The sequence below is a fragment of the Arachis stenosperma genome, chromosome 9, assembly GCF_014773155.1.
Source record: "Arachis stenosperma cultivar V10309 chromosome 9, arast.V10309.gnm1.PFL2, whole genome shotgun sequence".
Taxonomy (NCBI): domain Eukaryota; kingdom Viridiplantae; phylum Streptophyta; class Magnoliopsida; order Fabales; family Fabaceae; genus Arachis; species Arachis stenosperma.
In genome coordinates this window covers 114,194,531-114,201,779 of record NC_080385.1, presented here as the reverse complement: position 1 = coordinate 114,201,779, position 7,249 = coordinate 114,194,531, and the positions used below count along the sequence as shown (strand labels likewise).

Sequence of the window (7,249 nt, the reverse complement as noted above, 5' to 3'; positions counted from 1 at the left end):
AGAATTTTGGTCGAACACGTTTAAGCTTCAGTTTAAGGTTAAACTGAAGCTTAAACGTGGAAATGAAGAAAGCAACCCTGGAGGAGAATTTTGGTCGAACACGTTTAAGCTCCAGTTTAAGGTTAAACTGGAGCTTAAACGTGGAAATGGCTCCCTGGTGCATTTCTCATTTCTGGCGTTTAACTTCCAGTTTAAGGTTAAACTGGAGGTTAAACGCCACTTTCAGCTTTTCCTCAGCTTTCATGATTTTGGCGTTTAAGCTCCAGTTTAAGCTTAAACTGGAGCTTAAACGCCACTGATAGTTCCCAGCATTATATGGCTTGGCAGTTTAAGTTCCAGTTTAAGCTTAAACTGGAACTTAAACTCCACATGTGATATTCAAGCTTCCTTTATTGATTTTGTTACTTCCTTGCCTAGCCTCTTCTTCCCTGAAGTCATCCAAACAACTGCATCAAAGTCTTGCAAAATTTCATGAGAAATCTTCCATTCATAGCATTCAAGTAATATAACTAAAAACTCATGGAATTTGTATCAAAATCATACTGTTTGGATGGTTCATTGCTTTGTTATTCATTTAACCATTCTTGGTTACTTTAAGCTCAAGAAAATGAATAAAACAACTAAAACTAACAGAAAAATGCTAGTGAAACTAGCCTAAGATGCCTTGGCATCACACAACACCAAACTTAATACTTGCTTGTCCCTAAGCAAGTTCTGAGTTATTTGAGAAGAAAGTATGAAACAGAAAGCAATTACATTGGCTATATTAGTAAGCACTTGAAGTTCATCAGAAGGGTTTTATGCAGAAAGTTGCAGCATCACTTTTTCATTCTTATCAGGTAAGATTATCACTTTTTCATTGCATCCATCAAACACTGCTATGGCCTCTTGTTATTCTTATGTCCTTGGCACTTTTCCCTTCTTTGTTTTTCTTTTTCTTAGAGCTCCTTTGCTCCTTGTTTGCTCAGTGTCATGTGTTGCACAAGCCTTTGGCATTTTCTTTTTCTTATCAGTGCACTACACATATCCACTACAGGCATTTTAGTTCACATTTCTTCTTGAGACATTGGTGCCCAGCACCTCTTTGTGTGACTAAATGTTTTGTATTTAGGTTGCTCTTGATAATGGATTTTTGGTTGATAATCCCGGGTTAGTTAACCCAAGTTACCAAGTGTTGAAACACTCCTCAGAACCTATTCATCCAAGCATATCCTTAATACATAAACACCACAGGCATTTGTCTCAGAAGTTCAAACCATTGGTGCCTAGCTTATTTTCTCAATTTTTTTGCTTTTTGGTTGCCCTTTTTCAGTGGCTTTTTCTTCTTCTTTTTCTTTCTTTTTCATGGCCAAAGACATTTATTCATCAAGATCCATAGACAGTATTCAAACTTCTACACAAAAATGATAATTCTACACTCAATTTCCAGTGATCTGACTAAACAATCAAGCATGCATACCACCACTTAATTCTACTTGATTTGTCACTAATTGAGCCAAGTTACTTTTGTTCAAACTTTTCTTTTATTTTTGGAAACAGAACAAGCATGGCAAGCATTTGTTTAAGAAGGTGAAGTTATATCCAAACATCTAGGCATTCACTTTATTCAAAGCAGTAAACCAACACTCATACTAAAAACTTCACATTCCAGAAAGATTCAACAATTACAGTTTAATCCAGAACAAGCATGCTTTTGTTTGCCTTTTAAAGAATGGTCAAGGAACAACACCACCTTGTGAAATTTCTTGTTTTCTCTTTGTTGCCAGGAAACAATTTGATTTCTCCTTCTTCTCCTAGTTGTTGCTTCATGTTCTTTCTAAGATCCTTGTTTCCTTTCCTGTAAAGAGTGATGAAGTTGCTTGCTTCTCAAGCACTTGAATGGTTAGCTCAACTATGTATGGGCAAGTGTCTGAGTCTTAAGTTGGTGTGTGAACACCAAACTTAGTCTCCTACTTACTCCTCTGCTCTTTGAATCCTTGAATTCTCCTTGGAATGAAGTTGCTGCTAAGGATTTTAAGCATTTCTGTGATTGCTTAGAATGGTTGTTCCTTTCATATAATTCAAAGGTTGTTGTGTTCAGTTGATCTGTATGGTGGAACACCAAACTTAGAGTCACACATTCCCCTTTGAATTATTGATCCACGAATTCATTGTTTGGTGTGAAATACCAAACTTAATTCTTTGCAATGCACAGAAACTACTTCACCTTTTTATTGAAACAAATAAAAGAAATAGCAAAGGAGTATTACCTCAGGTTGGGTTGCCTCTCAACAAGCGCTTCTTTAACGTCATTAGCTTGACGGTTGTCCCTTGTTAGGGTGGATTGTAGTGCTTGATGTCCTCTCCTCTCACTATGAAAACGTCCCCATTTGATTCCTTCATGATTTCCAAATGTTCCATAGAAAGAACTTTCCTGATTGTGAACACTTGAGGGAGCTGGGAAGGAATGGTTTTGAGGCCAGGTGGGATTGGCAGATAATGACTTGATATCACTTTATCTCCCGGAGAGAAACCTTCAGTGAGAATTTTCTTGTTTCTCCACCCTCTTGGCAATTTCTTTACAATTCTTCCCTCTCTCTTGACGATTTCTTCATTGACCCTTATGCCAGAAGGATCCTTCTGATCTGTTTCTATTGATTCTTGTGGCTTTAACTCTTGCAATTCTTGTTTGCCTTCCAAGGACTGTTTCAGAGTTTCAGCTGCTGGATTGCTTTCCTCCAAACACAGATGGCTACTATCATCCTTAGGCTTTTCAGGTTCTGGTTCAGGCTCAGATGCAGGTTTGAAAACATGGAAAATGAGCTGTTCATCATGTATTCTCAAAATTAGCTCTCCTTGTTCTACATCTATGAGCGCTCTAGCAGTGGCTAGAAATGGCCTTCCCAGAATGATAGGGTGTAGGTAGCTTTCCTCCATGTCCAAAATGACAAAGTCTGTGGGGAAAAAATAATTTCCCACTTTCACTAGCACATTCTCAACTATCCCTTCAGCTTGCTTCTGAGTTTTGTCAGCCAGTTTTATGATTACATCAGTGGATCTCACCTCATTCAGTTGTAGCCTCTTCATAAGAGTCAGAGGCATCACATTTATGCTAGCTCCTATATCACAGAATCCTCTGTCAATTTTTGTTTCCCCTATGATGCAGGGGATATGAAAACTTCCTGGGTCTGTTTTCTTAGAGACTATGTCCTTCTTGATGAGGGCACTGCATTCTTTGTTCATTATTACAGTTTGTCCTCCCTTCAAAACTCTTTTCTTGCTCAGCAATTCCTTCAAATACTTGATATGTGTAGGCATCTGCTGGAGAATCTCAAGAAAGGGAATATTGATATGGAGAGACTTAAATGTCTCTAAAAACCTTGAATAAGTTTTCCCTTTTTCACCTCCTCCTAACCTCTGAGGAAATGGTGCTTTTGGTTGGTATGTTTCCAGCATGCCTTTATTTTGCAGTTCCTTGGCTTGCTCAGTTTCACTTTCCTGCTTAGCTTCTTCCACACCTTCCTTCAAGATTTCTGGCTCCTGTTCCGAGGGTCTGATTCCTTCTTCTTCTGAGACTTCCTTCAATATGGTGATGGCCTTGCATTCTTCCCATCTCACTCCCTTTTGTTCCCCTTTAGGATTCTTTTCTGTGTCACTAGGGAACACTGCAGTTGACTTGGGGGCCTGTTGAGATAGCTCTCCTACTCGAGACTCCATCCTCTTGAGTTTTTCACCATGGTTCCTTAAGGTAGATCTCACATCATCCCTAAAGCTTTTCAACTCACTTATGTCCTGACCCATGGTTGCAAGCATTCCTTCTATCCTGTTTAATTGATCTTGAAATTGTTGGTTCGGATTAGGTTGGGCAGGTTGATTATTTTGGCCATGATATGGTGGTTGGGAGTAAGTGTTTTGTGTGGCTTGGTATGATCTTTGGTTGGAGTTTTGGTATGTGGAATTGTTATGTTGGTTGGGGTTGTAAGGTTTGTGGTTTTGTGGTTGGGTTTGCTGGTTTCCCCACCCAAAGTTTGGGTGGTTTTTCCAGCCTGAGTTGTAAGTGTTAGAATGTGGATCATATGGTTGCCTTTGTTGATTTCCCACATAGTTGGCCTCTTCCCAATCACCTCCTTCAGTGCTTACCTCCTCTTGATCTTGTGTGTGTATTGCAGCCACTTGATTTGTTTCTAATTTCCTGGTGAGCTCTGCTAGTTGCTTGGCAAACACCTTGTTTTGGGCTAGAATTGTATCAACATGGTTCAGCTCCATGACTCCCTTAGTGTTGTGTCTCTCTGAAGCATAGTAGTACTCATTCTCAGCCACTGTCTCAATCACTTCAATGGCTTCTTCCATAGTCTTTTTCCTGTTCAATGAACCTCCTGATGAATGGTCTACAGCCTTCCTTGATTCATAAGAAAGTCCATCATAGAAAATATGCAATTGCACCCAGTCATGGAACATGTCTGGTGGGCATTTCCTTGTCAAATCCTTGAACCTCTCCCATGCCTCGTAGAGAGTCTCACCATCTTGTTGTCTAAAAGTCTGAACCTCAGATCGAAGCCTCTTGACCTTTTGTGGGGGGTAGAAACGTGCCAGAAACTTGCTTTCCACCTCATCCCAGGTTGTTAGGCTCCCCCTTGGGAATGATTCCAGCCACTTAGCTGCCTTGTCCCTAAGTGAAAATGGAAACAAGAGCAGTTTATAGGCATCTTCCTGGACTCTATTGGACTTCACAGTGTCGCAAATTCTCAGGAATTTTGTGAGATGTTGGTTTGGATCTTCATTAGCACTCCCACCAAATGAACAATGCTTCTCCACCAGTGATATTAGCTGTGGTTTGAGTTCAAAATTGTTGGCCTGAATGGGTGGTTTCTGAATGCTGCTACCACAATTCCCAGAGGTTGGGTTTATGTACGAACCAAGAACCCTCCTCTCGGGAATGGCATTGTTTCCATCAGCTCTCTCATGGTTGTGAACTTCTCTATCCATGTTGAGATCTAGAGCTTCCTCAAAATTGTCCTCAAATTCTCCTTCAGATTCTTCTTCTCCCAGTACTCTCTTCCCTCTTGCTTCCCTTCTAAGTTTATGAAGGGTCCTCTCTGGTTTGGTATATGGATGAGTTGATGTCTCTCCTCTCCTACCTGTCATACAAGAACACAGCACAGGCAACAAACAAGTAAAATACTCTTGGTTAATGGAAGAGTATGGTTAGAGCAGTTGAGGAATTAATTCAAATAGTTAGTGAGTCAGTGAGTTAGTTGCTTGAATTTAAAGGCATAAAGAAAGAAAGCAAGTAACAGAGTGCAGAAATTAAAATTCAACAAGTAACTTGAACTGAATTAACAAAACAAGAAAAATGCTCAATCTAGTTAACTTCCAATTTGAGAATTGTCAATCGAAAACCAATCCCCGGCAACGGCGCCATAAACTTGATGCTACGATTTTAGGAAATTGCACGATCGGCAAAAATTCCTTCCGGCAAGTGCACCGGTTATCGTCAAGTAAAAACTCACAATAGAGTGAGGTCGAATCCCACAAGGATTGGTTGAGTGAGCAATTCGGATTAGAAGTGTGTTCTAGTTGAGCGGAATCAAGATTTAGATGAGAATTGCGGAATCTTAAATTGCATGAATTAAAGAGCGAGAAGCTAAATTGCTGAAATTAAAAAGGGATCGGGGTGATTGCATGAATTTAATTGCAGAATGTAAAGAGAAAGTGGTAGATCAGAAATGGGGAATTCATTGGGTTTCAGGAGATATTGAGATCTCCGAATCAAAACATTTTTATCCCTTCCTCAACCAATGCATTCATTGAATTTTGCTTGGCAATCTTATATGATTGGATCCCAATCCCTTGGCTCACCAATTCTCTCTAAAAACAAACAAATTCCCAATCCCTTGGTTTAAATGTTCATAAGAAGAGATGATGCTCGATCACTGATTATACCACACAGTTTCATGAACCACAATTTGGTAGGATTACATGTCACAATATCCATCCAAACCCCAATCCAATTCACTGTGAGAAAGCTTCTCTAGCATGAATCCTCCATTCCTTTCCCAAGGTTCCGAAGGATTCCAATTATGGATAGTTTCTTTCCCAAGACAACTAACCAATGGAATTAGATCGAGAAGCTTTCTAACAAAATTCAAGAGAAAAGATTGAAGAAGAAGATAAAAACTATTATTGATTCATTGAATTACAATAGAGCTCCCTAACCCAATGAAAGGGGTTTAGTGAGTCATAGCTCTGAATTCAATTACAAAAAGTATGAAAACTCCAAAAATGATCCCCAAAGTTCCTCAACTAACTTAAATTCTATCCTATTTATACACTTTCTAAATTGAGCTTCTGTTGTGTTTCTTGGGCTTTGAGGCCTTTCCCTGATTTCCTTTTGCTTTGGGTTTATGATCCATAATCCTGATGAGGCTGCTGATCCAATTCTGTAACATTCATTGAGCCAACTTAGTGATAATCAAGTAATGACACATGACTCAACAAATTGAAATTCCAGACTCATCAATTCTTCAGGCCCAATCCTATAACCATTATATTCAATTGGGTTTCATACCAGAGTACGTTTAAGTTAATGTTTGTGCTCAAATGCTAACTTAAACTGCAATATCTTTGGCCCAGAAACCTTTTCAAATAGTGGCGTTTAAGTTGCAGTTTAAGCTTAAACTGCAACTTAAACGTTGGACACTCTTGGAGGTGGTATAATTCAAGCACGTTTAAGCTTCAGTTTAAGGTTAAACTGAAGCTTAAACGTGGAAATGGACGAAAGCAACCATGGAGGGTAAAGTAGTCGAACACGTTTAAGCTTCAGTTTAAGGTTAAACTGAAGCTTAAACGTGGAAATGGAAGAAAGCAACCCTGGAGTGTGGAATGGTCGAACACGTTTAAGCTTCAGTTTAAGGTTAAACTGAAGCTTAAACGTGGAAATGAAGAAAGCAACCCTGGAGGAGAATTTTGGTCGAACACGTTTAAGTTTCAGTTTAAGGTTAAACTGAAGCTTAAACGTGGAAATGAAGAAAGCAACCCTGGAGGAGAATTTTTGGTCGAACACGTTTAAGCTCCAGTTTAAGGTTAAACTGGAGCTTAAACGTGGAAATGGCTCCCTGGTGCATTTCTCATTTCTGGCGTTTAACTTCCAGTTTAAGGTTAAACTGGAGGTTAAACGCCACTTTCAGCTTTTCCTCACCTTTCATGATTTTGGCGTTTAAGCTCCAGTTTAAGCTTAAACTGGAGCTTAAACGCCACTGATAGTTCCCAG

The 7,249-nt window shown here is 39.4% G+C and overlaps 1 non-coding gene across 1 annotated transcript; it reads left to right on the top strand.

Moving 5' to 3' along the window:
* Positions 1–4,435: 4,435 nt before the first annotated feature.
* LOC130952202 (small nucleolar RNA R71) lies at positions 4,436–4,539 on the top strand. The gene has a single exon (XR_009074382.1). It is a non-coding gene; the product is annotated as a small nucleolar RNA R71 (small nucleolar RNA).
* The last annotated feature ends 2,710 nt before the right edge of the window (positions 4,540–7,249 follow it).